This window comes from Pelodiscus sinensis, unplaced genomic scaffold (assembly GCF_049634645.1).
Source record: "Pelodiscus sinensis isolate JC-2024 unplaced genomic scaffold, ASM4963464v1 ctg49, whole genome shotgun sequence".
In the NCBI taxonomy this organism is placed as follows: Eukaryota; Metazoa; Chordata; order Testudines; family Trionychidae; genus Pelodiscus; species Pelodiscus sinensis.
In genome coordinates, this window is record NW_027465953.1 from 524,818 (window position 1) to 538,748 (window position 13,931).

The following is a 13,931-nucleotide window of genomic DNA, read 5'->3' on the forward strand; positions in this document are numbered from 1 at the left end:
AAATAGATATTCTATATATAGAGAAGTGTTTTATTTAAAGCAAAATGTGATCAAGTTCAAAAATTATTTTTAGAACATGACAAACTTCACACACTGAGCCAGTCAGACAGTTTAGCCAATTTTTGTTTTTTAGAAGGCAAAAAAGGAGTTGGTGTTTCTCGATCCATCCCAGCGTCAGTGGCTGAGGCCTTCAGGCGTTCCAAAAGAACTCTGTTGTCTGCACTGCCCATGATGGAAGATGGAACGTTTAGTTCTGCCATGGCATTGATAAACACATCCCATCCTTTAGGTACATGTCTGCTAGGGACAGAACGCGTCTGGGTGACGGCTCTGACTAAGTCAAGCATGTTAGAACCATTCACCACCGAGCCTTTGTACACAAATGCACCTTTATCATTCCAGGAAGCGATAGTTTTATCCTGGCCCAGCTTATTTAGCAACACTGAGGCGTTTTTCTTATAACGCTTATTCACGTTATCCAACAGCTCCTGAACCACAGAGTCTGAGGTGTTTTCTGTTTCTGGAGGTTTGGCGGTGTCACTCTGTTCTGGTAGAAACAGACTTATTTTCCTTTTATCTGCATCACTTTGCCTCACGTACGTTAGGTATCTCTGAAGCACAGCGCTGTAGAGTTTAGCCTTTTCGTATTCGGCTAAGTCAGTCCTTTGAAGAACAGACTTCATTTCAGCATCCAGTAAGCGAGTTGCAGTTGTTCTGATATTTTCCTCCACTGGAGGGGGAGCCCTTAATTGCTCCAGCTGATGACTGGGCACCAGGTACATTTTTTCTGCATACTCCATTATCGGTTATTCAAAAGCCCCGTTATCAGAGGGACAGCAAAACTTAACAAAGGGCCGATAAACCCCCCAGACTGCTTCACCAGATGCTTCTTTCTTTTAAGCGAGACCCTTTTATTAGACAATGTTTTTATAAGCGTGCGTTTCTTTTTCGGCACGCTCACTTGATTCTGCGTCAAAGGCACGTTTCCTTTTAAGGTATTGAGTGCTAGTTCTGAGATGGCCGCTACTAAATCGTCAGAGGCCAAACACAGTATAGCCTTCCTTTGCTGCGGGGGTGATTTGCTAAGTAATTTTAAAAGAGCCAGGTTTCTCTTCACGCAGCTAGACATGTTTTCGGTCGGCAACCCCCAGCTGTTAAAAAGGGTCTGCCGATAAATCATCTCTTTTTATACCCGGCGGTTGTTCTTTTCAAAGTAGAAGCCACCGGCCAGTCTGGAGGGAAAAGACCAGTTCTTAGTCTATAAGCTTCTGGCGTGGACGCATTTAAATCCACCACCAGGTAGCCATAAGGTCTTTTGGTAGCATCCTCAAAAGCTTCTAGAAAGAATTGAGCCTTGCCGAGGTAAATTTGCCGAGCAAGCGTAGCGATTTGCAGTTTATCCCTGGGGTTTTTGAACAGAACCATGTACTTAGTGTTTAGGTTAATCGTACGGCTCTTTTTCCCCTGACAAAATACGTTCTGAACGATATACATAATGCTCAATTTCCTGTGGTGCACGTACTTGGTAAAGGCTTTCTCAATTTCATCGCTTTCACAAGCAGAGTTCATCAGATCATCCACGATAATCAGATTCACTTTATTAGTAGGAAACAAATGGTCATCGTCAAAAGCATTAGGCAGACCCTCCACAAAATTAGTAAAGGGATATTTACAGAGCAGTTCTTTATACAGAGGTTGCCAACAACTGTAACACCACAAAATATTCTCAGGCATAACAGACAGTGTGTGTTTGGCATTATCCAATACGTTTTTTATAAAGTAACTTTTCCCACAGTTGCTAGGCCCTGCGAGAATTGCAGAAAAGGGGTGTTTCCACCTCGTATCCATTTTTCAAAAGCCGAAGGGCCGGGTTTTAAACCCTTCTCCTAGGACCCTCTTGTTATAAACACCTTTGTGTTTTTTAAGGGTTTTTGTCTCTATTTGCCACTGATTTTTGTTTCTTACAATCGAGGGCTGTTGCACCTCTATCTTTTTTGAGGTGTTTTCTTGCAGACCCGTGCAATAGTCCAGGACTAGATCTTTCAAACTGTCAAAGTTGATCTTTTCACAGTTTGCTACGTTTAGGGTAATTCCTTTGACTTTCATACAGGCCTTTCCTCCCGACAGCTTATACCCGTAGGTTTTCGGGCCTGCCGACACAAACTCAGTGATGTGTTGATCTGACGGGATCTCGCTCGTGAGGTCCCCTAAATAATCCCCCAGAGGGGGATTCCAGTCACCTTCCCTTTTCACAAATATCACTGAGTCAGTGTCATGGTATAGGCACCGCTCTTGCAACCCATCTAGGAGACTGTATAATTCTAAGCGGGCATAAGCGGTGGTGAAACAGGCTATGAAAACATTGGTATTGCCAGAGACAGAGTACCGGTCTTTTGCGTGCTTCCAAGACACGCATGCTGTTTCATTGTCGATAAACTCGCAGGATGAAACCTCGTAATTGGGGGAAAACAGGTACCGAAAGAGTTCATCAGGGTCTCTTACGATGCTGGTGTTGGGTAGGTTTGTTCTTTGGCCGAATTTACCCCACAGAGAATTTAAAAACAGTTTAGCAATTTGGCGTTTAGCTGGGTTCGACCTGATCTCGTGTTGGCGTAAACGCACGCCTTCTTTTTGGTAAAAATCGTTAACGTACTTATTTTGTTTTTGTTCGTCTGTGCACCAGCCGGGATACCCTGAAGCCTCTTGTTCCTGACGGAGGTGTAATTTGATATACTCTGACAAGAGTTTGTCAGATTTGTCACTGAAATGCCAGATTTCACAGATTTTAGCCACTGTATACCCCTTTGCTATGGCCACAGTCAATTCCACCGTGCACCATGTCCCCAGGATAGCTCTCTCCTCATCAGTATGGGTGCACGTCTCCCGCTGCTCGGTTTCCGCACATGTTTGGCATAGCGGGAACATAAGCTTGCCACCCACTCTGACAGGTAACAATGGGAAAAAGAGGCCTCGCGGGGGGTACACCTTAACTTTTGCAATTCCAAAATAATTTGCAAGGGGTCCAAAGTTGTCATAAACTATATCGGGGTGTCCAATAGGGTATTCTTTGGTTTTGTTTACGAAAGGGTAAAATCATAATAGTGGATTTCTTCCCCGGGGTTAGGCTTGTAATATAGGCGGATAGCGTTTGTCCTCCCCCCGAAAAGAGCATCCCTAGGCCTGAGAGGCTGGGGTAACTGGGCTCGGTTTAAAAAGCCTGCAAGCTCCCTGTCTGTTTCTTTCATCACCTCCCACTCGTGCTCCCAGAGAGTCCTCACTACAAAACCAAGTCGTTTTAGATAGTCAGTCTTAAGCTGCGTCTTGTAATAAAGAAACCCAAAAGTTGTCCCTGTCATAGGGTTTTGTGCTTTTTCACAATAACAGGTGACACAGCCATGGAAAAAACACCCGTTAAACTCAAAGGCCGTGCGTACCCCGTCAACATTGGCATAACCGTCTAAAAAGTAGGGGCCTACCTGTAGTGCCCCACCCTGTAAAGCATGCCGTATTTGTATATTTTCTTTGTAAGAGGTATACAGCAGCCACTGAATAGATGGGGTCGAATATCTCTTTTTCTGCCGGTGGTAATTGTCTGGAGGGAGAAGAGCTACCGTGTTAGGCTCCAAAAGCATAAACCTGTACATCGCCATGCAGATGGAGGCCAGCGTGATGTACTGGAAAGGATCGATATACAGGTTTATCTCAGTGAATTTACCAGGGCCTCTCTCTGCTACATCCCCCATCTCTGTCATGTTCATAATCTCTTTTCTATATAGAATACAAGCCTGTCTCAAAATGTTAACATCCTGTTGACAGTAATACGCGAGCTCTTTCTGCAAGTCAAACGTCTCATAGCTGTGGTCCCGATACCAGTCGAGAAACTCTGCTTTTTCCCTGGGCATCATACTGTCTACACCATAGTGTCCCACACCAGGCATAGGCCCCACGTAATTTTGGTGTGAAAAAAATGTGGAAAATACCCTTTGCACCCTTCAAACCCCATCGCCTGCAGTAGCTTGCTAAGCTTCATGGGCAAGAAGTTTAAAGAGTCTATAAAACGAATGTCCAGGGCCTTAACTTTCACACACATTAGTTTACTACCCTGAGTGATCAGCTCTAGGCACATCTTTTCCTTCAGTAGCTGTCTCACGACAAAGTACGCATCGTAACCTTTGGAATTGTGCGCTATGAATGTGTAGTCACGGAACTCTTTGCCAATAAAGGTCTTAACGAACATAGAAAGACACTTGCTACCCTTAAATTCCCAGGATTTTTCTGGCTTTAGGGCCAGAGCAAAAATGTAATTGGGGGTGTGCAACCCCGTCTCCTGCGTGCATTCGAAATCATAAAAAATATACTTTTCTGAGGCTTCGGGCTTTCTAAGGCTGTCCATAAAACAGAAATGATTGTCAATGTTGCCAACAAGCAAGCCCTTACACTGCTTACAGCGTCGCCCTTTACAGCGGTGCCGCTTGTCCATGTAAGACTGACACACATCACACAAAGTTTTAGACAGGCATTCAACTTGTTTTTTCGATGCGCAGTCTATGTGTCTGACTAAGCACTCTTTGGCTCAACAAAATAGTCTATAGCTAGGACACCGCAGCGGCACGCCCACGCTGTCTGAGCACGTTCCGCTCAAGCAGAGGCGGCAACAATACCTGCAAGAGTGGTCATGACTGTACACTGTGTGGCAAAACTCACAATAATTTTTCGCTCCGAACAACTTTTTCACATCCAGAACCCCATAATAATGCTCATCTCCGCCAAGCACCGCGCGCCCGGGGCCGGCACCCCCACCCTCAAGCACCGCGCGCCCGGGGCCAGCGCGCCCCCCCCCCCCGCGCAAGCGCCACACGCTATGTACCCAGGGCCAGGTCAACCCCGAGCACCTGGCAGGTGCATGCAAATGCCCCTGCGGGCGCCATGGCGCCCGCGGGCACCGTGTTGGGGACCACGGACCTACGGCAATAACAGTATTTAATAAGCTTTCCAAACACAGTTCAGCACATAGGCCCCGGAGCTTGCAGTTTATACCCTCTGGAGTCCAAGTCAAACAGTCATGGTACCGCTGGGCTGGCGCATTTATGACACAACCCTCACAGTCCTCAAAAAGCTTTTCCCTAAGACAGTGACTAAGGACGGTATAAACACCAATGCGTACAATAAAGCGCATAACTTTTTTACGCTTATGATGTGGCACTGGCTCAACTAGGTCAATGCACAGCCACCTCCTGAATTCTTCATGGCCGTCATCCTTGGCGTTCTCTTCAATGCTTTGTATCAGTGTTGAGCAAAAACAAGGTGGGCCCGGTTCGTCTTCCTCGTCCGATGCAATGCTGTCCCGGGTCTGATGGTCAGCTAGAAAGGCATCGTCAAGCTGTCAAAAGATTGCCAGAAAGAAATAATGTAAGACGCTCTGGTCATTTTTTTTTTTTAAAGTTTACAAAATCCGGTTTCCTAACCCCATGATGCCCCAACTTCGATCTTTCATTTACCTATTTGGCTTCTTTCCATGCGTCTTGTCCGACTCCTGAGAGCCATGGGCACCTTCTTCCTCCAGGCCATCTAGCTTGTCTGGCTGCATCGTGAGCGGTTGGGTTTCGACGTCAGATATTGGTGTATCCATCAGCGGCTGGGCCAAAGGGCTCCCTTCAACTTCTCCTTCCTCCTCAGAACTGTCGCTGATGTAGCGCTTTCTTCTCAGCACCAAAACAAAGTTGATGAAAGAAGCCATGTTTCCGCTCAGCGTTTGCACGCTCTCTGAAACATGCGCTCTTGGAACAAGATGGCCTCTTTTGTGTGGCGCTAGAACTTACGGGGAAGTGCTATGCTCTGATTGGCAAAGGGTGTCACGGGAAGCTCTTAGAGGGGTCACACGACCCGCCTCAGGTCTGGTCAACGGGTCCCGGAACTGCACTCCCCGGATTGGTCAAAGCGATTCGTGGGGCGGTCCTACAGGGAAAAAACCCCTCCTGATTGGTAGAGGGAGGTGGGGCGAGTTCTTAGAGGGGTCACACAACCCACTGCTGGGCGGGTCATCCGGTCCCAAAACTGCCCCCCGTTTGGTCAAAGGGGTTCGCGGGGCGGTCCTACAGGGAAAAACCCCCTCCTGATTGGTAGAGGGAGGCGGGACAAGTTCTTAGAGGGGTCACACGACCCACTGCTGGGCGAGTCATCGGGTCCCAGAACTGCCCCCCCGCTTGGTCAAAGCGGTTCGCGGGGCGGTCCTACAGGGGAAAAAGCCTTCCTGATTGGTTGAGGGAGGCGGGGCGAGTCCTTAGAGGGGTCACATGACACTCCTTACTTCCGGTCACCTGCCCCTCTTGACCCCGGATGAATTACCCCAAAGGGCGGGATTTCCGGTGACAGGGGACGGGCCTAACGGGGGTCACATGACACCCGGTCAGCTGTCCCTCTTGACCCGGATGTACTACCATCCAGTGGCCGGCCTTCTGGTGACAGGGGAGAAGGGAATTCTGGCGGTCAGGGGGGGGGACTTCCGGGGTCAGGGGGCAGGGCTAACGTTTGATTGATGGTAGGGCCCTTATACTACTTAGGGGATTACACATGCCGGGGGAATTCACTAAGGGTGGCTTTAATTGGCATTTAAGCATCTAACTGTGGATTTTGGTGATTTCCTTTAGATATCCAGGGCCTTTAACTGTGCTTGTATTGTCCAGTCCCATAAGTTGCTGAGTGTCCTCAAACTCCCTCTGATGTTATTGGGAGTTCAGAACACTCTGCCCTTCAAAGAAGGTACTCAGCAGATATCATTCGTCCTCCAAATTTAGAGGCTATGATCCTCCACCTTATAGAAAAAGTTTCCTGAATAGTTAGGTTTCTAGTCTCTCTCAGCACTTTACTCTTGCCCTCCTGGGTTCTGGGCCTATGAGGAGTCACCAGACAACAGTTAGCAAAGGAGGGTAAAAGGCTGAGGGGGTCTGGGATATCATTGTCTGTGGTTCTCAATGGGGAGAGAATCTTCCTGTGATGGCTGAATATGGGAAGGGGATCAGTGGAGACCCCCTGTTGAATTGACACTTTCTGATAATTCACCATATTAGGTAATAGGAGTTCCCCTAATCTTGTGGTGTTTCCTGTTTTGGAGATTGTTTTCCATTCCATATCCAGCAGCTTAATCCCAACCCATATTATTATATTTATTAAGGGGCATTGTACAAATGCTGATGACTCTTTAAGTTTATTTCTCAGGTGCTGGCCATGCTGTGTCTCACAAACAGTCACCTGTAAATAACCCTCCCCTGTAAATAATATAGTGTTTGTATTTACTGTGCACACGTTTCCAATTAAACTCTTTGAAGTATCTGTTTCAATTACTCAGGGGCCTGATTTCTTCTTTCAGAGTATGTCTACACTACAGCATTATTTCAAACTATCTTATTTCGAAATAGTGCGTCTACACACAAAATGCATTTTGAAATAGCGTTTTGCTATTTCGAAATAGCGCGTCCACACTGAGTGGACGGTGAATCGCATTTAAGGCCGGACAGAACCAGGTCCGGCAGGGCATCAGGTCAGGAGTTACTTTGTGTGGCTGCTGCCTGAGGCTGTCTGAGGCCTGTGCTTAAAGGCACCCCCCTGGACAGCCAGTTCTCAGGTTTCCCTGCTTGCTTGCCTACCTCCATGAGGGACAGGAAACCATTTTGTCTCTGTGTGCTCTGGTTGCCTTCACTCGGGACATCACAGCACTCTGCGACATGAAGCCAGAGCTGCCCCTGGGCACTCTGGTGCTTTTCGTGGACGCGTTGCTGCGGACCTGTCTGAACTTTCTGCAGGCTGCCATCTGAGAGGTCCATCAGGGGGCTGTCAGTATCCAGGAGGCCCTGCAGGAGAGCTTCCATCCTGAGGAGCCCTCAGAGCCTCTCTGGTCTGCCCCACTGGGGGCTTGTGCCTCATTCCTCCCTCACGTCCTTCCACTTACCTCTCCCTCTGCCCCCTTCCTGATGTCAAATAAAATACACGTATTTTCATGAACACAAACTATCTTTATTTAACAAAACCCCGGGGGAGAGGGGGGAGAATGAAACTCTGGTGAGACTGGGGAAAGGAGGCGGGAGAGGGGAGAAGAGAGGGGGGGAGAGGGAAGGGGGAAAACTTGGGGGGAGGAAGCAAGGGGAAGAAAGGGGAGGGGAAGGTCAAGGCTCAGGGTTGGGGTGCTCTCCAGACCAACTTGATTTTCATGCAAACTTGCTCCTGGGTTCACATGTGGCCTTTAGTGCCAGGCCTCTAGTGCAGAGATCATGGACATTGGGGGCAATCCCCCCAAACCTGAATAAGGTCCATGATCTCCACCCTGGACCAGGAAGGTGCCCGCCTTCTCCAGCCCCTGTCAGGCTCCTGGGAGCTGGCAGACTGCTCCTGGCGAGTGGTGGAGGGCTGGCTGCCAGTCTTTGCTGGCTCATGTTTTGGGGCCACTGGGTCAGGGGTAGTGACTGCTGGCTCTGGCCTGGCAGGCTTGGAACTGGCACAGACACTGTGGCCAGAGTCAACCCCTAAAGGCTCCGGGGAGGGAGGAAGGAGAGGAGTGATCTTGGTTGAGACTGGAGTGGCCACCAGGGCACCCTGGGAAGGCTGGAGGCCCCCTATTTCGATGTGTCTACACAGCACTTATTTCAAAATAGCTATTTTGAATTTGGCTTTATTCCTCATGGAATGAGGTTTACCAAATTTGGAATAAGTGCTCCGCTATTTCAAATGAATTTCGAAATAGCAGTTTGGCTGTGTAGATGCTAGTGAAGTTATTTTGAAATAATGGCTGTTTTTTCAAAATAACTTTGCTGCAAAGACATACCCTCAGAGAAGTTGAGGTTTCCAGAAGATCCACTGTAAGTAACCAGTATGCAGGGTTTTCTCCCTTGCCCTTTCTCCACTAAGATGGTAGAAGACCCTCAGTCCAGTGCCTCTTGGGGGTCTCTAACCACTCTTCTGTGATACACACCAAGCTAGATCTAAACCCTATAGCTAGTGATATGGGGTCTGGTTTTTTTTATCATCTTCACTTTGTCTTTCTGGGAATTCAGTGTTGCTGATGAATTCTGGGCTGTAAGTGGCATTGACTGTTCAGGTGAGTTACCCTCCCTCTTGTCTAGTCTCTTTCTGGGTCAGAAGGCTATCTGAGAACTGCATGGGCTCGTCTACATTGGCCCCCACGGATTTCCCTATTACGACCTCTGAAATTAATATGCCCCTTCCAGAAAAGGGGCCAATGTAGACGTCGCCCATGTGTTTACTTACAGACTTAGGATAGGTGCCTGTAATAGTGATTGAGGGAAGGCATCTCTGCTTTTTTAAGCTAAGTCCCTGTTTGTGCTTTGCAGACCTTTATCAGGGAGGAACGATTGGATCCCCTAGCTTCCCCCACTGTTCTATGAGGGAATGGCTGTCCTGAGATATCACTGACAGGGCTGCTAGGCTCACTGGTCTTATGACTTCTCTATATCAGGGACCAGCTCATTTGTTAATAATTCACGTTGGACGGGAGCTGGGTGAAGGCTGGAGGGTCAGTTTTGCTGTGATGATCACCAGTTAAGCTCTACAGAGAATCATAGAAATGCAGGGTGGAAGTGACCTAGAAAGACCCCCTAGTCCAGCTCCCTGTGCTGAGGCAGGACCAAGTATTCCTACACACTTTTGTCTAACTGGTTCTTAAAAACCTCCAGTGATGGAGATTCCAGAACCTCCCTTTGAAGCCTACTCCCTAGCTTAACTGTTTTTATAGTTACTTAGAAAGTTTCTCCTAATATTGAACCTAAATCTCCCTTGCTGCAGATTAAGCTGATTGCTACTTCTCCTACTTTCAGTCCACATACTGTCTAGACCATCCCTGAGTTGACTTGATGTTAACTCGATAACACCACCAGTCCGTGAGCCACCCATCCAATCTTCTCAAGGCTCTGCCAGCCCTTACTTTACCTTGCAGGGTAAAAAGTAATGGTGCCTGACGGGAATGGGAGTGTGAAGTTTGGATATGAAGGTGGGGCGGAGGGGACGACACTTACCTGGCTCTGTACCTCCTGTCGCTCTCAGGCACCATGAATCTGGCCAATGGAAGCAGCAGGGAAAGCTTTCAGGTGAACAGTTTCTTGGACTGCCAATCCCCCTGCTCAGAGGAGGAGGAGTGGGAGTGCATGGAGCTGCTTCCTGTCCCCATGAGCTAGATCTGGCCCATGTGGATCCTCCCCCAAGAGGGGAGCTGCAGAGCTGGAGCACCAGTGTAGGCTCCCCAGTATAGGGGTGTGTGAACCCAGAGCCTGCAGCTTACCTGCAAGATGGTTGCAGACCACACTTTGTGAACCACTCACTGCCTTACATGCTTTCTCTAGGCCTTGTGGAGAGTACTCAGAGTCTGGATATGTATATGCAGTAAGGAGGAGAAGGGAATGGGCTGGGAACAGAGAGCCTAAGTCGTGATGTTAGATGCACTTCAAGCACCCACCTGACAATTTTTGTCCTGCATGCATTGACCATATAGTAGTCACCGAGCCCCCCAGTGAAATGCAAACCACCAGACAGGAATGTAGGATGGCAGAATAGTGCTGGGAGAATTTTTATTTTCATAGAAACTACTGAATACATTTAAAGAGGTTTTCAAATCTCAGTAAAGGTGCATCTCCACTGCACCCGTAGGTCAATGGAAAAGTTTTCTGTTAAAAGCATTTTCAGAAAAGAGCATCTAGATTGGCGTGGACGCTTTTCCGCAAAAGCACTTTTTGCGGAAAAGCATCTGTGCCAATCTAGACGCGCTTTTGCGCAAAAAAGCCCCGATCGCCATTTTAGCCATCAGGGCTTTTTTGTGCAAAACAGTACTGTGCTGTCTACACTGGCCCTCTTGCGCAAATGATTTGCGCAAGAGGGCTTTTGCCCAAACTGGAGCAGCATAGTATTTCCGCAAGAACAATGACAATCTTACATGAGATCGTCAGTGTTCTTGCAGAAATTCAAGCAGCCAGTGTAGACAGCTAGCAAGTTTTTCCGCAAAAGCAGCTGTTTTTGCAGAAAAACTGGCCAGTCTAGACACAGCCACATTGCACAATCTCACATTCAGCAAGCAGCCATACTGCTTTCAATATCCTCTTTGGTAGAGCAAGGTACTACTCACTGGCAGTTAGGTTAGCAGCATGCCATCATTGATTTCTGCAAAGCACTGGTGTGTAGGGGACCCTTTGTCAGTCCCGGTCTATAACTCCATTAGGTGGTTTTGCGATATGGACAGCTTGCTCTTAGACTCCAGAAAGAATAGGCGGAAGGGATAAAGTATATCATGTTGGCTTGATCTAAATTTAGGTACTCTCATTGAGTAGTACCTTGCTCAGAGAGTAGACCATTCAAATCAGTTTGGCTGTCTGAGTAAGGTACTTAAAGTATGACAAAATCTGTCCCTTTTTGGTATTTTTTTATATCAAAATTAACATCTGACGCTGAAATTACCATATAATCGCTGAATTCCTTGTCTGTCGTCATCTGGAAGGACGAAGGTGTTTGGATCCCAGTAGCGATAAATAGGGTACGTCAGAGCACCTTGAACATTTGAATGACCCAGTCCCAAAGAATGGCCAAATTCATGAGCAGCAACAAGGAACAAATTTGTGCCTAAATTTTTCATATAATAAAAAGAGGAAAAGAATTGTTAACATACAATGGAACGGAGAATCACAAGCAGAAGAATTCACATCTTTTCATTGTGATGAAATCCTATAGGTTTAATTTAAGTTTATCTGCTCTCCCATGTTTTAGTAAGAATTTTTCAGAGGCCATGAATGGGAAGTCAGGAAACCTGCAATCTATTCCTGACTCTCCTTTTGTTAATGGAGATCACTTTTGACAATCACTTAAAGTTGTGTCTAACTTACAAAAACACCAGGATAATATTGCTCTCCCACTTTTGTAAAGTGATTTGAGCTCCACAGAATACAGACCTTATATATATGCTCTGGCAGGCAAAGGTAAGTATGTTACATTATATATAAGAGAGAGGGACAAACAGTTATAGGAAGAAAATGCCAGGGCTTTGTGTAGAAGGAGCTGAATTTGTTGCGACGGGCACAGGAAATACTTTACCTATATGATTTTGTGACCATTTCTCAGCTTCATCAAAATGAGCATCTCCTCCTATCCCTGGGCTTGGTGCAAAGGCATGAGCCAGTACTCCTCCCCTTCCATCAAAGGGAGATTGGTCGCCATGTGCTGCATAGGAAAGGAAATTAATATGTCATCAATTAACACAATGATTCATTTTAAACACAGTTACATATCTTGAAGTTTAGAATTTGCTTTTATTCATTGTAGATAATAATATATTAAAATGAGACTAAAATAATGTTAAGGTTGCAAAGTCAAACATTCAAAAGGTAGGAAATGTCACACTTAAGATTGCCTGTTCAATGAACTCAGCTCCCATGTGTGTGCACATTATGGTACGGTTTTTAATTCCATGATTGCAAACTATTTTTTCCCATGGACTTCTGTCTTATGGAGGGCATTTTCTCAGTAATGGCTAACTCATCTTCTCTGAAACTTTCCAAAATTTCAGCCTGAGGCTGAAACCAAGTGAGAAAATATCTGGCTTAAGTTTTGCAAAGTTATAAGCATCTGAAGGCAAGGTCCTAGAATTGAGAGCATTGGGCAATAATAAGGATAGATTATGCTACCTGCACTACCTGTGCTACTTCAAGTGAATGATTTTAGGGAACCACTGCTTTGAAAAACTGAGCCTCTCATTTGGAAAACTAATTTAATGTGTCTTCTGTTAGACTCTCCCGTAAGAGTGGCTGAGGTGTCTGGATCTTCAGCTGGAGTGGAGGTTGGATGGAAAAGGTTGACTCTCCTCTTCTGCCTATAAGAAGGGCTACAATTTCTTGCTGGAATTCAAGGATTTGCAGGACAGTTGTCAAAAATTAATAACCCAGGAAGACAGTACAACATTATTGTACTATTGGATGTTTGGGAATGAATCTTTAAGGGTTTGGCTACACTCAGAATGCTACAGCTGCACCACTGTAGCACTTCAGCATAAGTAGCACCCACAGTAATAGGAGTTCTCTCCTTGGTGGAGGTACATCACCTCCCCAAGAAGGGGTAGCTAGGTCAATGGGAGAAGTCTCCTCTTGACCTAGCACTAGTCTACACTGGCTAGTATAGATGACTCTCAAGGGTCAGGATTTTTCACAGGGCCGACCGAGGGACATAGCTTTATCAAAATAAAAATCTAGTGTAAACAGCACTTAAGAGGAGGACTAACACTTGTATGTCTACACTGCATCTCTTTAGCACAAAAGCCTATGCAAACAAAGTGCAGATTAGCATATTTCCCTGCTTCATTTGCATAATTAATCAGGGGACATTTTTGCACAAGAGGCTTTTGCACAAAAAGTAGCCCTCTACACAGCTCCTTTTTGGGCAAAAACACCCTCTTTCACAAGAGCCATTCTTCTCAATTTTTTCAGAAAGAATAGCTCTTGCGCAAGAGGGTGTTTTTGTGCAAAAAGGAGCTGTGTAGATGGCTCTTTTTTGCACAAAGACTCTTGCGCAAAAATGGCCACTAATGAATTATGCAAATGAAGCATGACAATATGCTAATCGGTGCTTCAGTTGCATAGGCTTTTGTGAAAGAGGGGTGCCCTGTAGTTGTAGTGAGAGAGGAACTAAAGTATGTGCACGTGTGCGTATACACACACATTCTCCCCCTTTCAGACTTCTTAGAAGCCTAAAATAAAACTGTAATCCAAAATAGTCCCCCTTGCGTTGGACTACAGTGGAAAGAAGCTCTGTTGTATTTGTGTTTGTCTCTAATGAGGCAAAAAAAATGTTTTGAGGCATATGACCAAGGTGTTTAAACCGTTCACAAGTGTGAAGACTCCTTGTTTGCTCATATATAGGAATAATGATCTTAGCAGAGGAGTACTTTTACA